Raw genomic sequence first — 21,168 nt, 5'->3', positions numbered from 1 at the left:
TGGCACAGGCTGACCCCTTGACCTGGTCCTACCCATTACTGTGGTTATACAAAGTAATTGTACTGTATTATAAATAGAAGGAGCTACAGTCTCTGGCATCCCACTGATACACAACACTGACTTAATATTCATTGTATGCTACAGAACTTCTCTAAATTGAAAGAAGTAATGATATATATTAACACGACAAGTGTACTGTCCTTCCATAAGTTTAAATTGTGGAGACAATGAAAACCCTGAAGACATTGAAGGGGAAATCAATATGCCAAATGCTGGATACTGAATACATGTACGATGTCTGCTAATATTGCGACCTTGCATATATTGACAACCTGTTGGATGCCTTTTGTAAGTGACCCTGTGCATTGACTTCCTGTAGCTATAGGATGTCTGCTATTAACACACGATACTTATTTCAAATTCATGTAAATATCAAACTCCAAAACAGAACAAAATGCAAAATAACTGTAACATTTATAAATCTGATTTCCATTTAATCCAGCCGAGACATTCCTACAACCAGAACAAAGATTCAAGGTTTTCTAAAAGACTACACAAGTACACACTATACATTAAATCAGTCTCTGATATAAGTAAAAAACCCAAATAACTGAGATAACTTGATGCCAGCTATATTTTGAGTATGAAGTTACCAATGAGTGTTGGGAGACTTTAACTATAATCACTAAACCATTATAGCTATCACAGTAATGGGTGAACCCCTTCACCCTGTGATCCTGAAGTACACATATATCTTACTTCCGTCCAATCTCTACTATAAATCCCAGCAGTCACCTGTTTATCTGATCAGGAAGATGCCCATCTGTATCATCCCTTGAAATAAAGGTATACAGTGTAACATGGTAGATGTGTTGGTATGGGAGCTAGATTATGTCAACTTACAGGTATAGAGGCTGGGCTGTCTGCTGAATCCAGGTCAATCTATAGTGGCATTTAGTGTAACCTTAAATTACAGTTCATGTCTAGCCTGACCTGTGGCCTGCTGGTATTTCTACTCTAAAGCCTTGTTAGGTTACAACACAATCTTTAAACGTAATTTTACTTTCTTCTATTTCTTATATCAAGAGTGATTTCATGTTCCTCATCCTTTGAGTTTAACTTTTTATAATCTGTGTAAACCTCTATGCGTATATGAGTGTGTGTTTTGAATTTAACTGTAATGAATACCTAGCTAATCAGGATGACTGGTCTGGCCAGTTAATCTGGTGTGGACTAAAACACAAATATTATAATAGCTCCAGTAAATCCAGTGTTCACAGCTGTGTGGAGAGTGGGACCAGTAATTACTGCCCCCTCCTTTCTCCTCCAGCAGAGAACATGACCCTAACCTCCTCCTGCAGAGAACAAGACCCTAATCTCCTCCTCCTCCCCACTTGGTGTTCCCCCTCATTAGCCTTCACACCCCAAAATCTGTCTGGTCAGGCACCGACCTTAACTGACCCCACAAATGGACAAAGCAGAGGGCCCTCAGGGTCTATGACCGAGATACACTAAAACAAATTCCCACAAGCTGTCATCAGTCTACATCTAGGATTTCCTTTACCATTCGTACCAAATAAGGCCAGTTAAAGAGAAGCTCCATCTCAAATTTTACACACAGGCAGGACAGAATTACTGGAAGGTTCCAACCTAACATCAAAATATTGAGTATTGTCCTTATCAATAATGGACATTTCAAGTCATTACTCATCAGATGAAGTAAATTTGTGATGTTTTTTAGTCATAATAACAGCATTTTTTTAATGATTACGTAAAATGAACATTAAAATTTGTGTAGAAGTGGCAACATGTTTTGCTTAATTCTAAATCAGTAATTGACATTACAGGGTAATGTCAGATTTAAGTTCAACATGTGGAATTCATACCTCACCCCTAATGACTTTTGAAAAGTTTAGAACAAGGATCACAATAAATAGATCAAGCATGAAATAAACACAAGCAAATGTTCAAGAGCAAACATTTAAATACTGTGTACTGGGAAACTGATTCGCCCAGTCAAATTATCGCCTTTCACCAGTGTAATCTGTTTTCATGCAGTGTTATTATCATGTATGGTATGTTGTGATGAAATTTCTCTCATTAAACTGCAGCGAAAAGTTTTTGTTAAACAGTAACTTTTTCAATGTGTGTTGCTCTCAGGTGAAGCGAAAAGTTACATGATCTGGGATGTTAAAGAAGCTAATTAAAGGGGAAACAACCAGACAATACACAATTGGTATTCCAGGTGTTTCTGCATGAGTGACTACAAGTGACCACCACATTTGACCTCCAGCCCCATGGCTGAACTTTACCCCAGTCTCACTCAGACCACCTTTGAAATGTGACCTCCATGGCCCCTGAATTCATCAGACCACTTATGAAGTGACCTTAATGACCCCAGACCCTTCACACGTGAATGACCTTGAGCTGCAGACACTGTATCTTATATTTCAATGGGAAGTGGCCCCTGTTATCCCCGCAGTCTAGATTAGTATCACCTACATCAATGCATGGACAGGTCCATCCTACAATCTGGGGAGAAAGGTTACAAACCTAACACACATACCGGACATGTTATTTTTTGTTATCTCTGTAGAAACCTGAAACCAGAAAACACACAGAATTTCTTGGTTCATTTATTTAGATAAATATCACTTTAGTTACAGGCAGTGTTGCTATAATATTTCATTGGCATCAAAGAACAATTTAATGTTATTTGTAAATGTCCTGATATCACAAGTTCACAAGTTCAGGGCACGGATACCAAATTTAGGAAATGTATCATTTGACATATGAACTTTCAGACAGGAAATGAATATCTCGTCTCATTTTTCCATGTTCTTGTGAACTTTGCATACCTGCTACTTCACATTCTCTTCACTTTGAAGTAAACTGTGCTGGAGGCAAGATGTTTGATATTTTCTTTCTGTGCCATTTGCTTTATTAGTCACCTGTATCCATGTACAAAAACGACATGCAGTATTATATGCAGTATTCAATACCGATACTGTAGGTGTGCTAAATAAAATCTTCTTTTATTTTTGGAAGAAACAGTAATCTCATTCCAAAAACAAATCAACTACTACTTTTTTACTGTGTTATTATATTACATAATTAACATTGACTTGAATAGTTTATTATGAAAATTAATCACCTCATCAACAGCACTCGGAAACATGTTACTTAAATTTTATTTGAGAAGGAAACTTTCCTCTTTTGTTATCTGACCTTAATAATATTGATCAATCTGTAGATAATATTTATAAACATCTGAACAGTTGTCCATGTCAATTGTGCGATCACAAACCAATCATACACCGGAGGTAAACAATACTCATTGTTTCCTGTATACCTTAAACCATCCTTTTTACTTCCATACACTTAATGTTTGCAGCCATCCACCCACTCTCACAATAATCCAACAATATTGAACATCTCCTTCCCAACATCACCGACGCTGGACAATATTGGTGTAACACTGCTTAACCTTTTCCTCCCCCCGCAACCCCTTAACCTTCCCCATCCCATGCCTTCAACATCACAAACATCTGACAATATTGGTGTGATACTTCTTAATTCCCTCCTACCTTCCTCCATCAACCCTGACCTTCCCCCATCCCATGCCTCCAACATCACCAACACCTACCAATATTCTTAATCCCTTCCTTAATCCATCAACCCTGACCCTACTCCATAGTATGCCTTCAACATCATCAACACCTAATATAGTATGACAGTCCTCAATCCCCTCCATCAGGGAAACTCTGACCCTCCCCCATATTGTGCCTCCAACATCAACACCTGACATGGCATGACAGTCCTTTATTTCCTCCCCCTCCTTCAGAAAAACTCTGACCCTCCCCATCCCTGCCTCCAACATCACCTCACACAGTGTGACTGTTAATCTCCCCACACACTAAACCTGCTGATCACGTGATGCTATACTCTCACCACTATGGTACAGTCAGGAGATTATCCTGTCTTAGTTAATACACCCAATCCATGTATTAACAAATGTACCTGATGAGGTCACAGACACTTAATGCATTGTATTTCATTACTTCTTCAGAAAACTTTTTCTTTGTGATGGACAGAATTAGAGACATTGGCCAATTCACTGAAATGCAAATCAATTCTTAGATCTAACTTTATTTGCTTCCTTTTCAATTACTCAAACATTTTAATATTTCAAAATATGATCCATATGAAAAAAACCTTTTACATGCATAATCACTGAACCAAAGCCTTTATTTTATGAATAGTTAATGATACTTCCTTTTGTACCTAGAATATCAGTTAAAATGTAATGCAATCCTTGCACTTCTCTGTGCACAGAATGTAATAAGTCATTCGGAATGGTTCTCCTTTTTTTAACTTGGTTAAAAGTTTAAAACACATATATGAATGATATATGAAAGTAATTGTGAAAAAGAAAAATTACACAATTATATATATATATTATACTAGCATTCAGCCTGTTTATTGATATACAGTAAATAATCTCTGTCAGGTGTATCTAATTTCCCCTGTATGATTTGTATATTGTAGGCAGGTACACCACATTAAAGTCAAGGAGTGCTACTGAAAGAGTTAATAAAAGCATTAAGTGACTAAAAATGTCAAACTTCTATTAAAGATAACCAGAAATGGTTGGCACTATACCATCAGGTGACTAGCTCGCTGAATCTGTCATAGAAAGGAGAGATATTATGCTAGGTGTGTCCTGTGACCTTTTTTGTACTTGATGTTCATATTCTAGACCAAGGAATTATTAATACACTGAGGTGGTCCAGCTCTCTGAATCTGCCCAATCAGACCTCTTACCCTTGTGTTCCCTTCCTCTAACTATGAAAGGAAGTTAAACTTTCAAGTGAGGTGTTCCTAATACAAAATGTAAATTGCATGTTAGTTAACTTTGTTTCCTTCAGGTTAATGTGATCCTGTCTGATTAGCCATGTTAATCTCTATAGTGAGGACTGCTTGAAGCAAACATTAGGAGTACTAAGCCATCATGATAAAACAACTGTTGACATCATATATGTAATGTTATTATGTTGACATCACACATCCACAGATGTAATGTTATTATGTTGACATCACACATGTAATGATATTATGTTGACATCACACATGTAATGATATACTGTTGACATCACACATGTAATGATATTATGTTGACATCACACATGTAATGATATACTGTTGACATCACACATGTAATGATATTATGTTGACATCACACTGTTGACACCACATATTTAATGTTATTATGTTGATAGTATGTTGACATCACACATGTAATGATAGTATGTTGACATCACACATGTAATGTTATTATGTTGACATCACACATGTAATGACAGTATGTTGACATCACACAGGTAATGCTATTATGTTGACATCACACATGTAATGATATTATGTTGACACCACATATTCAATGTTAGTATGTTGACATCACACATGTAATGTTATTATGTTGACATCAAACATGTAATGTTATTATGTTGACATCACACATGTAATGATATTATGTTGACACCACATATTCAATATTAGTTTGTTGACATCACACATGTAATGATATTATGTTGACATCACACATGTAATGATATTATGTTGACACCACATATTCAATATTAGTTTGTTGACATCACACATGTAATGATATTATGTTGACATCACACATGTAATGCTATTATGTTGACATCACACATGTAATGTTAATATGTTGACACCACATATTCAATGTTAGTATGTTGACATCACACATGCAATGTTAGTATGTTGACATCACACATGTAATGATATTATGTTGACATCACACATGTAATGTTATTATGTTGACATCACACATGTAATGATATTATTTTGACATCACACATGTAATGATATTATTTTGACATCACACATGTAATGATATTATTTTGACATCACACATGTTACTTTGTAAACATCATCACCATACAATGTAAATGTGTCTATATGATATGACAAGTCATATATACATATGTACAGTATTCCATATATTCCAGCTGATGACCATCTCTCTATCCAATGTAACACTGATAAATAGATATGCACCAGTCAGATTACCACCCCTTACGGTCAGGACAGTACGAAAGACCAAATTATTAAACATAATGGGAACAATTTGTAGTAATAATCAAATAATAGCAATAATTTGGAGTTACCAGTTAATTATAGTTTATCTTCAGCCAGGTTATTTTTTTTATCTGAGGGTAACTGTTTGACTGGGGGTGACATAGATTGTTTGTCAGTGTAATTAACCCAGATGTGTGTTGATGTGACCCAGTGTTACACTGACAGTCATTATGTAGGCTGTACACAATCTGTAAATCTGTTTGCAAGCACAGCTATAGCCCAGCACATGGTCAAATCCTGACTGTGTGGTCCACACCTGTCTAGTTTCTCTTCATACCAAGCTATTATACCACTTTTGTGAATAAGAAAACTATTATGATCATCCACTTCATGTTACACATCTTGACCTTGATCTCATTGACATAATAAGCTACACCTGAGTTAGTTCGAACAATGACAGTTTAATATTGATTCCTAATTATTATTAATTATTGTATCTTGTTGCCCGATATGTGTTCCAAGCCCTGTCAAAAATACCAACTCTTCATCCCTCTAGTCCCCCCCCCCCCCCCCCACAAACCCCCTCCCTCGTCAGTGTACCAATAGTCCCTAACCACACAAATCCCCTCCCTCGTCAGTGTACCTCTAGTCCCCAACCACACAAACTCCCTCCCTCGTCAGTGTACCAATAGTCCCTAACCACACAAACCCCCTCCCTCGTCACTGTACCTCTAGTCCCCAACCACACAAACCCCCTCCCTCGTCAGTGTACCTCTAGTCCCCACCCACACAAACCCCCTCCCTCATCAGTGTGCCTCTAGTCCACAACCACACAAACCCCCTCCCTCGTCATTGTACCTCTAGTCCCCACCCACACAAACCCCCTCCCTCGTCAGTGTACCTCTAGTCCCCAACCACACAAACCCCCTCCCTCGTCAGTGTACCTCTAGTCCCCACCCACACAAACTCCCTCCCTCGTCAGTGTACCTCTAGTCCCCAACCACACAAACCCCCTCCCTCGTCATTGTACCTCTAGTCCCCACCCACACAAACCCCCTCCCTCGTCACTGTAACTCTAGTCCCCACCCACACAAACCCCCTCCCTCGTCACTATACCTCTAGTCCCCACCCACACAAACCCCCTCCCTCGTCACTGTACCTCTAGTTCCCCACCCACACAAACCCCCTCCCTCGTCACTGTGCCTCCAATACCACCAACACATCACCTCACATGGTGCGACTAATCCCCTACACACTAAATCTTTATCCTCACGTGATTGTATAATCTCACCACGATGCTGTAGTCAGGAGATTATCCTGTCTGCAAATCCCCCCTCCACCAGAATCGGCCCACTCATATCCTTCCCCCACCAATGGTACCGACAACTGAAATGTTGATATATATTGTTCAGGCCCCTAGGCACCTGCAAAGAATACCATGCAGGTCTACACATTACACACTGGATATCTTCTTTGAGTTCATTAATTGTAGAGAACTTAGATGAGAGAACAATCACCAGCTACCTTAAATATGTACATGTCACAGGCTGGCAAAACTGTTATATCTATCTCAGACTGTGCAGAACTTACTCACTATAGGTCAGACTTGATTGCAAAAATAAATGGAAGCACCACAGTAATTCACAAGGGAAACCACTTTCCAACTGATCTTAAAACATTTTGTTTGTTGTAAAGTCTTAAAATCAAAACAAGAAGAGTTCATCTGCCCATCACATGATATGCACGCACACATCAAATTCTCAGAGACACTGCACCCCTCAAGTTGGTAGCTTTGATGTTGGGAAGAAACCTTTACAGAGGAAGGGATTTGAAACTCTAGATCAGTTTTCATGTAACAATTACGATCTTTTACTGTCTGTTTGAGCGTTTTGTCTAGGCATGGGTAAAAATTATAAAGTAATTAAGTACATCATTTGACTTTATTACAAACTTGATTACAGTGCCCTATACCATGCTCTATTTCACACCAGAACTAATACTGTACTCAAGCAGTAGGCTGCACGGAGGCAGAATTCCTACTGCACTCCAAGCAATGACCAGAACACATTCCTGACATTACCTGAGTGTTACACAGAGGGCGCATGCATGACTACTTTTTAGAACCACAAAGTGAAACAGTTATTTGGATAAATATGAAATATACATAACCAGAAATGGAATATTGAAATGAATTGCCAAAACTCCCCCACCGCTAAACTATGGACTCACTTCATAGAGAGTTGCAGTGAGTTATGACCATAACATGATTAAGTGATACTCTGATACCATTCACTTTGATGATTGCAGGTGAAATAATGTGGGATATTCTCTGGACAACAGGTATCACATATTTTGCACTTTTAATTAAGGTCAAAATATTGGTCACAGTCCCATATTACATTGTGACCGATCTAGTTTTTAACAAGACACTCTGTTTTCCCAACATGCACCAGCACACCAATTAAAGTTACGGTGGGGGATAAAAGGTATTAGTTACCTTAAAGCAAGAATCAACCCTACTGCTTTAGGAAGGAATGACCATGGATGACATTGGCAATGCACATCTGTATATATATTACATGCATCAAATGTTTCAACACCCTCTCACACATTTGTTCAACTGTAACAATTCATATCTTTGTCCTATAGGATCTGATGACAATCAGTCAACTTACCCCAACATATAAACCTGAAGATGATGTGTAGGTACAGAGTATACAAAGATATCAGTTCTGACTCAACCTCAAAGCTATCTATAAATGAAAATTGTTTGTCTCAATGTACACAGCATTTCTTATTTGCAAAATAAATATACAGAATAAAAAAAAGTCTTTCTAAACTGTCTGAAACAGGTATTTTTGGATTCAGTTCGTAAACAAATTCTATACCAACCAGTTAACTACCAATAAAACGTGCAGCCAAGATAATGAACAAATGGGAAAGTCAATCAATCAGGCATCATTGGGCTATATACTAGGCTGTGCAATAGCAGGACCACTCCCACCCTGACAGACTGCAAGATAGGGGAGGGTGTACCCGGGCCACACATTACTGTACAGGATCATGAACACAGTATCGGGTTACTGGCAAGCTACAGAAGCTGGGCAACAGTAGTCCTATAATGTCAGCACTTGTAAAGACACACACACGATCACAGTGACATCTGCAATTCTTCAGCATGGAAGAAATTCTATTAATACCCCGCAGTCATGACTTGTGATAGTGAAGATTATTGCGTAAAGGCCACCCCTTTTTATTATGTTTGCACTCATCCACAATTTACAATCTGGATAGGATTAATAAACATGGAGGGAACACTGGTTATAACACCCTAGTGAATCTTATTAACATGCATTAACATGTCTCCAAGCACAGGCTTCACAGATACCCCTGTTCCTGAAATCTACAAAGTTTGGAGCCCATTCATGAAACTTTAATTACCAGCACACTTAATGTAGAACTTGAGGTCAAGGTCAATGTTCAGAATTAGGTCACAGTGATCTTGTTTAGATATTTGACACCCTGTCTTACCATGATATACATATATACAAAGCTTGGGGCCAATTCATAAAACAGCAGCTGATATGTGCATGGTCTGGGAACCATATTTTGAGTACTTGAGGTCAAAGTCAGAGGTCAAATTGAGGTCGCAATGATCTTTGTTTTAGGATTTGACAAACTGCTTTCCCATGATGTGACCTATGTACAAATTCTGATGCCCATTCATGAAATAGCAACTGAGTTATGCCCTGAACACCAGTTAGCACAGACGGATGCATTGACGGACAGACGGACACACAAACAGTGTGAATATTACATAACCCTGAGTGTGTCAAAGTGGGGTACGTATTAACAGTTATAGTAGTTATAAGTAGATATAGGACTATCAGCTTTTCATTGGGGACAGCTTAAGTAGGTATGTTGTACACAAATACTATCTGAGCAGCAACCTGAAGGTATTATTGTGACAGATATCTACTAGAGTATATTCCCTGTGACCAGTCAGTGTCCTTCAACCCTTGACATGACAGTATCCTCTGATTTCGTCACAAGCCTTATTTATATAATGGCCTAGCTACAAGAACTAGACAGATCTCAGTAACTTTTACCGACACAGATTTGCAGCATAATTCATTGCTTTCAGGAATTCATTTGTCTTTCCTACTTCAATGAGAAAAACACATTTTTATTTTATTTATTTTTCACAAAATCCATTAAAGATGTATCTACAATGTAATTTGTAAATAACAAAACATTAAGAATGGTCAGTATGTACTTCAAATAAAAGCAAATGGCTGGAAAATTACCAAAATATTGATGGCCCTAGCCTTATGTACCAGGTACTTGATACATCTAAACAGATACAATAGTTTGTCTTGCAATATTGTTATTAATGAAAACATGTTGTAAAACACCCTTAAGTACTATATCATTACAAAATTTGTGAAGCGTTCATAGTAGGACCAGGATTCTTAGTTACTAATACAGGGTCGGGACACCTAGAGGGGATACAAAGTGACACTTATGACCATCAGTCTGTACTGGTATAGAGAACAGATGCTGTATACCTACAGTGCTCTCTTGTCATACTTATCACAGCATAGATCAAGACAAACTACACGGGTCACCAAAAATGACAGCTACACTTATTAAAATTTCAATTATAGAGGATATTTTTCCAAAACATGAAAGCCAGATTGTGATGGTATCAGTGTTGTTCAACCATACAAACAGCAGTAACAATGGCTGTTTGGGCTAAACTGAGGCGAACAAAAAGGGGAGAAACCTGCACTTAAAATCAGGTTAACTCTTCCTGAAGTGACAGAATGTCAGTTAATATCAGTACGTTACAACTTAGAGTGGACGGGTGCTTTAGAAACCATTGGGGTATTCATGATTAGGGCAAAGGAAAGGTTGTAAACATACATCAGTATCAGCTAGAGTGCCAATGACAGTAGTATTGACAATGTACGAAGTCTCAGGCATTGTATCCACAGAGACCTCACTGGGAGGCACAAAATGCTGCAAGTCCTGTCTTACCCAAGTCAAACCTGTAATTACTGATAATAACCAGCCTGTTTGCCGTATAAAAGCTGACAATGGTTGGATATGGTTTTAGCAGAATGGACAACGACAAAATATGGTCAGCTAAATAATGCCCTGTTGGGCTAATAGATTTTTTACCGGGGCAAACATGTTTCTGAAAGTTACCAATCTTCAGAACTAGTTGAATATAGGATGTAGTTTTAACAGAAGCTGACAATAGGACAGTGGTTTTCAATGTTCAATATTTATAACTTGAAACATCAAAGACTTACAAAGGTGACACAACACGTGTTTCTGCCTTTGCCTCTGGTTCATATTATATGGAGAAAAAAAGCTCCCAAATTTGTGATGGCTGGTAATCATGTCTATCTTATTAATTAATTAATTTTCAAATACAAGCAATAGGAAGACACTAAGTAAACTTCATGTCTTTATATACAATTTGAAAATTAACTTACTTCAGTTAGATAAACAAGATAACCTACCCTCTGTTGCTGGAGACCTCTAGTCCCTTAACATGATGTGAGATAGTTCATTTCATTAACTGAAGATTCACTTTGACTTACTCAGCAGATTTACATCAGCAGTACACACCCCTGATCTCTAGCATACAAGGTCTTTGTTTTATAGTATAAGTCAGCAGCAAAAAGGTTTCTCAATTCAACTCGTCTGTAAAACCCTGAGGAGGTCTAATATTTCTTGGTTCACCCCAGTTACATATTGTACACTAAAATACTCGTGTGACTTAAAACTTCACTTGATGATTTTCAATTACAAGACACTTAAATTTTGATTCCCATGATTTCCCTACCCATTATATGAGGCGTAGTGTAATATTTGTGGTGTAGAGTAATAGTATGCCTACATAAACCACCGGAGCTGCACAGTAACATTTCTATATCGGGAAACTTCGTAGTCTTTGTCATCACGCGAAACTCACAATCAGCTTTATAGGTTTTATTTGTTGATAAATCTGTTCAACAATTTTTAAGTTTTCTAAAAACAAAAAAGGCACGTTCACTAACGACCAAACGTGACTGGCAAAACAGTGAGACAGTATGGGTGAAATAACGGTAGCTGTGTAGATATGAGGAAGAGATGGCTTCAGTTTTAATATAGGGGGATACAATTGTATAAAAGTATGCAAAATGTAGACAGTTACTATCTGATCCAATGTCTGTATCACAACATTGGAAATCTAGTCTTTCAAGTACCACATGGTTACATCATAGGTATTAGAAGATTCCGTGTTCTCTACTCATACTGAGCTAACAACTGCATTTTGTCTCCGACAGTGTATTCAGCTGAGAAAATAATATTCATTTACCCACTGGAAGAGGAGAATTTAATATTTTTTAAAAATAACCAACCTGCAATAAAAACATGCCATGGAAACGGACAATTACTGCAGTTATTCCATTTCTTTCCCAAGACCCAATATTTGCTAAATGCCAGTTGTAACAGTGTGTATGCTATGATCATGAGCTGGGCCAGAATGATAGAGCTCCCCTGGTACAGTGACCTTTACCAGGGGGTACATGTACATGCCCATCATCATTATATAACAGTTCCTGTGAAGCCCAGCCTACCAATAGGTCACACATCTGAGGGACACGAACAAGCATCTCTTTCTGATGCTGATCTCTGTTGACAGTGCGTCACATGTAGTCACAGCTTTGTATGACAAACCAGAGATCTGGCAATGAAAACAGAGATGCATTGTATCACCACCTGTTAAATTCAGAAAGGTCAAGGGCAAACAGCATTCCACAACATAGAATGAGTAGAAATGAAGGTTAAAGGTCAAGGACACACATTACATTCCCAAATAAGGGGCTTATTCAATAGCATAGGATTGCCAGTGAAAGACACAGTCACTGTATCTGTATTAGGGTCAGGGATGAATGTTGACCTTTGGCTACAGAACTAGGTCAAGGATGACTAGTAAGCAAAGTGAAGTTCAATTACTGGGTGCATAATATATTTTTAAAATGAAAAATAACCAATGCTTCAGAGTATAATCAAGGCATGAATTCCGGAGCAACATCAGATAATTAAATCAAAAGTGAATTCTGAACCAAAAAGACAACAGAAACAAAAAACAAAACAAAAATATATAAATTTCTGAGTAAAACATTGTTCACCATCAGACTATGAAATAAGATGGTGCTATTTAAACAGAATTCAAGTATATATCCATGACAAACCTGTTTGTGCTACCTTTGATTCTAACATGAATTGCCAATGTCAAGTGTTTACTATTTTAATCTTTAGTCGGGACCTTGACACTTATTGTAAAGACTTTATTTTTCCTGTGAAATTTTTCTTCAAATACGTGATTTAATTGGCATACAGGCTTTTTCCCTTTGGTAGATTTACGCTACCTTTGTGGAGTTAAGGCACTCAACCTTGAACAAGATCAATGACATTGGTTCCCTGATACGACAGCAGTTATCATTAGGATTAATGTTTTCAATTTAGTTAAATTATTATTATGATCATGAAATGAAACTCAATGAAATGTTTTTTCAGTGTTTATCAAACAAAGAATCTTTGAAGTCTTGATTTCAAATTTTCATGTTTTTAGAAAGAAACCCAATATCTGTTATCAAATATATGCAGGTATAATCTGATTTTGCAGTTTTACTCTCAGAAATTGAAAGTTAGTTGAATATTCCAGTACATACCGGTAAATGAAACTTTTAGGAAAATATAGAATGTTTAAGAACTGTTGAATTAAGACAATGTTGGGTGTCCATTACTCTCTAATTTGTGTCACCTTGCTGTAGCATCGTGTCCTAATCTTGTAAGTGACCAAACTATGACACCATGACCAGCAAGGCTATATATACTCTACAAAGCACCATATTGGTACCATTAATTAATTGGCCTTCTGATCAATTTTCATTTCAGACATATTTCGTAATTTGAATACTCATGTTTTCCCCTTCATGTGTTGTTGATAAAGATATAACATATCTGTATTTCAACAATCTAGTAAAACATGAAGGAATATGACTCAAATAAATAACAAACATTTAATAAAGAAACATATACATTAACAGCCTTGATGAATCTAACACACACACACTCTCTAACATGACACCGACTCTCCATATACCCAGAGCTGACAGGCTATGTGTAGTCAACACATCTGCAATAGTCATCAGTAGGCAGCTTTTTGTACTATAGAAAACCCAACCAGTTCAGTGGGGTCTTCCCCGAACACCAACTCTGCGTAAAATCACATGTTTACATAGGTGGCCAGTTGTGATGATAGTGAGTTATAGTCTATTGCAGAAATGGTGTACAGGTAAATTGCACAGGTAAATCAACTTCTGATAAGTAATTGCAAAATAATAATTAATATTTAGAACAGTTTTCAGAATCAGTCATATATTTATTATGATATACTAGTTAAACTAGTTTGATATCATTATCTGTTATGTTTTCATACAAATACTTCCTCGGCTATCATACAGAATGTTTTTTTAACCCAACTTTGTAGACATAAAAAGGGTTTGTAGACAAGGGGATCCGGTATCATCTTACTTATTTCTTTTGGTAGTTGAAATAGTAGCTATCATGGTAAAAAAAACAATAAAAACTTTAGGGCATAAACATAAATAACAAAGAACACAGGCTCTCACAGGTCGCCGATGACACATCCGTTATTTTAAATGACACAAAATCTGTATATGTATAAATATGCTAGAATATCAGGGTTAAAGGTAAATACTGAAAATAATAAAATGGGGAACAACCAAATTTACCTTACTTGGGATTGATTTCTCTGTCAATTGAGAAGACATGGCTACTGTAAATTTCAGCAAAATTATTAGTATTATAGATGGCAAGCTACATCAATGGTCAAGAAGAATTTTAACATACTTCCACTTAATCATTATTTGAAAATAATTGGAATCAAACAATGTGAGTTATGTAATTTATGCCAAGAAAGCAAACAAACTATAGAACATCTTTTTTAACAGTGTCAAATAACAAATAACTTCTGGCAAGACATACATAGATGGATATACTTAAAAACTGACCAAACATTCAAAATAAAGGAAGATATTATACTTTTTGGCAAAACTTCTGAATTCCAAAAATCCAATCCAACTAAAATCATCATGATTTGTGCAAAATTCTTCATCTACTTAGCTGCAGAAAGGTTTACTGTTTATATTTATGTTTAATAATGGCTATCTTTTAGTCCTGTGTTAAATGTGTATTACTGTTATATGTAGGAATAGAAACTTTTTATCCATTTTATTATTGACTTTAGTATCATATCTACAAAATGAGTTGACATTCTTAGTTGAAACAGGCTATAACTAAACTTCAAAGGATTTCCTATATAAACACCTTTGCTTCCTTTCAATTCTCCAGAGTTGGTGTTCGGGGAATGAGCCAGTTCAGTATGAAAGGGTGTTGATTGAGAACTCTTTAGCAATAAGCTAAAGGAGGTAACAGAAAAAAGTCTTGGTAATTGTCAAATTAAAACATTTAAACAAATTGTATTCAGTGATATGTGGCTCTGACAGACACACATCTTGTTATCACTAATATTTAGAAGCCTTGCAACCATCTTCAACCAATTATGGTTTTAAATATCTTGTAAACAACATCATGATGTAAAATATGTTAAAAGTCTAACAGCCATCCACTCTTCAGACCATCACTCTAACTTACCTGTTTGTTATAATATAACATAATATTGAAATTGCTCAATATATCACTAAGAAATTAAAAGATATAGATTGACGTTGGTCACAAAGCTTGAAAACAAATTCAATTACAATTTCCTTGTCATGAAATGAACATTCAAAAGACATTTCAATTAGTTTCTTACCTTCTTTCTAAAAAGATTGTAACTTGATATTGTGGGTTTAATGGAACTTTATCTATTAATGTTAGGTTGTTAGAAATCTAATTATCTTTTAATGTGTGATGCAAACAGTGCAATTTTGTGACAATCTACTTCTGGAAGAGAAACACCTGTGTTGGTATATATATACATTGCACCCTGTCTAAATTGAACTCTAATCAATCCCAATTTTCATCGAAACTAGCTGATTTTTTTTTGTTTTTGTGCCGACAACAACTTCAAGGTTCAACAAGAAGACTTGAAAAGTAGACAAATTATGAGGTCCTGAGGGTGTTTGGTTAAGACAGAATTACACTGTACATGTATACCTATAAACTCTCTATGTTGATATATATATATAACACTTGTATACAAAGTTATAGATTCCTTGATACATTCCCAACATTGAAGATGGAGACAGAATGTACCTGTAGCATTGTCAATTAACCAGACATAATGGCCCAGTGGTACAGTAACAGCAGACAGGTCCACAGAAATACCAGACAGGGGGACACATAAACCTGTGGTACACATCAAAGGTATCTCCCCTACACTTGTCAGTCCCCCTCCTATACTTGTCTTTCTACCCCTACACTTGTCAGATGTATATCTCACCTACATAAACCTTTTGTCTTCAGCAGCTATATCAAGCTGCCTGTTACACAGTGGTACCAGTAACTTCAAAGTGCTAGCATTCCTGTCTGTCCTACCTACACTGAGCAGACCATGCAACAATGACACTAACAAATGATGTAACGATCAGCAGGTTTAAACAATGACAGAAATAGCCACCAGCTTGTGTTAAGCTACCAGACATGCAGCTAATTTTAACTTTTCGAATTCTACAGAACAAAATCCTTTTACTGAGTGGCAGGAGATTCAGATTTCAATACAGCTAGGTGGTTTGACATGACATTGTATTCAGAGAGATGTTTGTGCTCATAATTATGTCAGCAATTTATTTTTACAGTCAAATAAAGGCTGCTTCCCCTAGCAAAAAAAGTGTTTTATTTTCCCAAAATGAAGAAAAAAAGAAATAATGCTATATTTTCCTAATTCATTCAGGAACAGGCTGTTGCAGAATTCAGGTAGAAAAAATACTGTATGTATTTGGGTAACAGTCTTTAGTGTTGGCATAAAACAATGGCAAAGTATTGCAAGTAATATTTTGTCACAAATGAAGAGAAGTTCCATAGCTCTGTATATGCCATCCCAAGAGGTACATGTAATCGCAAACAATAATTGGTAATTGCAGGCAACACATGATAATATGATGTATGCCCTGGACAAAGTAATAAACAAATTGATTGACAGAGAGCAAAACTTTAGTTCCTTTGGTGTAAGTACTAGTGGGGTATCTTCGCAAATGATACAAATCCCCTCACATGCACAAAGCTCAAAAACAAAACAAAATGAGGTATTCTCATACTGATTGAAGCCCATTTAAAAATGAAGTGGCTTAGCTAGAGTAACAACAAAAGCTGTTTGCACATAATGTTCAGATGTTAGTACAAAACTCTTTTCCCCAGCTCCACGACCTATTGTGAGGGGATGATAACGTAGTGGTTGATAATTCAGTACAACTTAATGACGTAAATAGTAGCATGTAAACAGATTCAACTTCCCAGGGTAAAGTATTTTAATTTGCCAAAAAGAAAGATAACACCATTATTTCCAGACATTTTAGATCTGAACCAACCAGTAAGGTAGATTTCATTAAATTGTGTTTGATTGTTATGCTGCCGCTGATAAATGCCCCCAGTTTCCTGTCTGTTGCACCCTAAATAAATAAACAACGGTAAAACATACGGACGGGCACTTTAGAGCCCATCCCTTCTCTTTCATATGGCTACCCAAGCTTACACATGCCATTGACCGATTTATCTGACAGGCAACATTCAACTGAAACCAGGCAACCTGTCTGAGAGACTGTATTTCCATCAAAAGTGGGCATAAAATGCACTGGATAAAAGTTGCATAATTTAATATAACTCTGTAACAGATCAATGACCGATTGGTAGCTGATTGAAGAAAGTTCACAGAGAGATTTTATCTAAGCATGAAGACCGAATGGAAAGTTTTTCGAAATGGACCCATAAAAATGTATATTTTATGGGGTTACTTATTAAAAAAACATAAAATGTTTTGCAATATCTAAATCTGATTAAGTATACGACATATTATGGGTTCCGACATGTGTGACAAATAGTAAGTTTTTCCCACGGAATCTCTGAAAATTTAACCGATTTAATAGATGAACTCCATATGTACATCTTATATATGGACTTACACAAGGGATTTACCTGATTCTAAATCAACCTTGATGTTTCTGATCTTTTCCCTTCAGATAAAAATAAAATTAATTAATGGCAAGATTAAGACAGAGTTCAAATATAGCTATAACACTTATGAAGAAATGCTGTGCAAATTAAGCTTTTATTTTACAATACTCAAAACACTTTTTGAAGCATTTGAATTAATTATATAATACAGGGGTGTTTCAATTTTCCAAAGTCATGCTTTTTTGCAAGCACTTGTTTTACTGTATCACTTTCAAGCAAATTACAATAAGGAACATGGTACTAACTGTCTCGGATAACCTTGCAGCAGCCTGCTTACCTTGCACATTTTAAACTATGGAAGAATATTAAAGACACAAAAAGCAACCAATAAAATACACCATACGACATAAAGATCAGCTAAATCCTCACCCTAGCTAGATGGTTAAAGATTTACGTTGTGCATAAATATTTCTTTGCAAGTAAAATTAATATTACTGCCATGCGACAGTGAAAAGGTTTCCTGGTGCTGCTTAGGGATGTCACAAATCATGACATCTTTCATGTCTGAAATTTTCATTACAGATCTAAGGATGCTGTTTATCTGGTTAAAATGATTGCCAGATCAGGTTATTATTATCATTTGGGCATGAGCTGGGAAGTCTGGTTTGACCAGACAAAATCTAGTTAATTGACAGGCAAGCATTCATATCTGGACTTTTACATAATTAATTCTTTTCAATCTTGGGTCAAAATCTGCATTTTCAGGTCAAAGAGCATGTGAATAAATATCTACATTATTGGCACACCCTAAATTCTGATTGACTGTCATCAAAGTGGGAGGAGGAATTGTTTTGTAAGAAAAAAATCCAATTCATTTAAGTTCTAATGGCAGAGAATTACCGGCCCCTCCCAGGTCCCAACCATCCAACATCCATGGTATAGAATCAAAGTCCATAGTAAAATTATTTACGTAATTTCTCAATGACTTTAAATTTATTTGTAGAACAGTTTTTTCCTTTTACAGATATTTTAGCTCAACTTCATCCTTAAGGTTATCACAAAAATGAACTTGCACCCCATTTTCATCAAATTTTACAGGGAATAAGCATTTGTAATATTTCATAATACAGAAAATGTGTAAGAAACTCAAATTTTCTCCTTATCTATCATATTACAAGACTGATAAATTGAAAATCTGGAAAAAATTATCGCCCAATATTTAAAAACAGCATGCCTAATACAGTGAAGTGGATCTCAGCAGAGACATCAGTGTGCTGTAATCATCATTAAGATTTACTGATATCGGTTACTTCTAGGTCTGCAAAAACCCTACACAGCCAAGCATGGGAACCGAGCACACAGTGTCTTCTGTAGCTGGGAACGAGTCCGAAACCAAATAGCAGAGTTCATCTACGATAGTGTCAACCCCAGACATGTACATCACCCATGTATTCTATAAATCAAGTCAAGTCATGTGTGAACAGTAGGAAGCACAGCTTTAAAGTGTCAGTAATTAACTAAAAGTACCAAAAAAAGAAAGATATTATAGACATATACACAAATTGACAAAACTCACTTCAAAATGTCACACGTTCATATCATTGCTAGATATAGAAATGTGATATCTTAGTTCTTATATAATCATAGGCAGCCTATAGCTATTTAGTCTAACAATTATTTCAATCTGAAGGGAACAAATGTTGATTTTGAATACATTGGTATGACAGGTTATTTTTATTCATTCTCAAAGTCTTTTTATGAATGACATATATATATGCACTGCTGCTGTTATGGCACAAAACTTCATTGACGGGTCCTATAGTAATTTTGGCATTAGATTTTATGACGGGTCATAAATGAGCAATATTGGTAACTTAGCTGCACATCTTGCAGGTGCTTACATGATTTATACAAAACCTACTTGATAAGTATGGCATTAATTCAAATAAGTTACATGTACAATGAATGATTTGGTTTGTTTGTGTTTTACGTCCTATTAACAGCTATGGTCATTTAAGGACGTGCCAGGTTTTGGTGGTGGAGGAACGCCGGATGTACTGGAGAAAAACCACCGACCTACGGCCAGTACCTGGTGACTGCCCCACGTAGGTCTCGAACCCACAAACCAGTGGTGGAGGGCTAGTGGTAGCAGAATGTCAAGACGACTTAACCACTTGGCCACCACCGCTCCTACACAATTAAAGGACTTAGTTTCCAAACTGTTAAAAGTTCTGAGTAATACTTTAATTAATTAAGTACATATTCTAATTCATCACAATGTAAAAATAGATAAAATTTACCTGTAGAATCTCAACCTATAATCAAAATTGATTGGATATTTTTTATTTGTTAACAGCGGTTTTATTTAGCATTTAGTTAATCTGGTAAAGTTGATGATATTTTTTGGGAAATTACTTCCATGTTTCAACCATTATCAAATCCAAGGCAGGTTTAACCTACATTGTAGCTAATCATTACATGTACTATATTAACTAGGATATGTTATTGTAATTATACAAGTGGACCAGAAGTCTGACAGATACGGAGAAGTAGGGATCTGTTAACACAAAATTGGATTGATCATGGTTGTAACTTATATTAATTTGTACATGGTTGCATTGGACATCATGGTTGTAACATACATTAATTTGTACATGGTTGAATTGGACATCATGGTGGGAACATACATTAATTTGTACATGGTTGCATTGGGCATCATGGTTGTAACATATATTAATTTGTACATGGTTAAATTGGCCCTCATGGTGGTAACATACATTAATTTTTACATGGTTGAATTGGACATCATGGTGGTAACATACATTAATTTGAACATGGTTGCATTGGACATCATGGTGGTAACAT

General features: G+C 36.3%; 1 protein-coding gene across 1 annotated transcript in view; it reads right to left on the bottom strand.

Moving 5' to 3' along the window:
* Positions 1 to 21,168, bottom strand: part of LOC110456371 (chondroitin sulfate synthase 1-like) — a 41,981-nt gene that overhangs the window by 4,592 nt on the left and 16,221 nt on the right. The gene's annotated exons all lie outside the window — the stretch shown is intronic.

The sequence above is a fragment of the Mizuhopecten yessoensis genome, unplaced genomic scaffold (genome assembly GCF_002113885.1).
Source record: "Mizuhopecten yessoensis strain PY_sf001 unplaced genomic scaffold, ASM211388v2 scaffold8713, whole genome shotgun sequence".
NCBI classification, from domain to species: domain Eukaryota; kingdom Metazoa; phylum Mollusca; class Bivalvia; order Pectinida; family Pectinidae; genus Mizuhopecten; species Mizuhopecten yessoensis.
The sequence above is the reverse complement of the archived record's forward strand: the minus strand, read 5'-3'. Positions and strand labels throughout refer to the sequence as shown.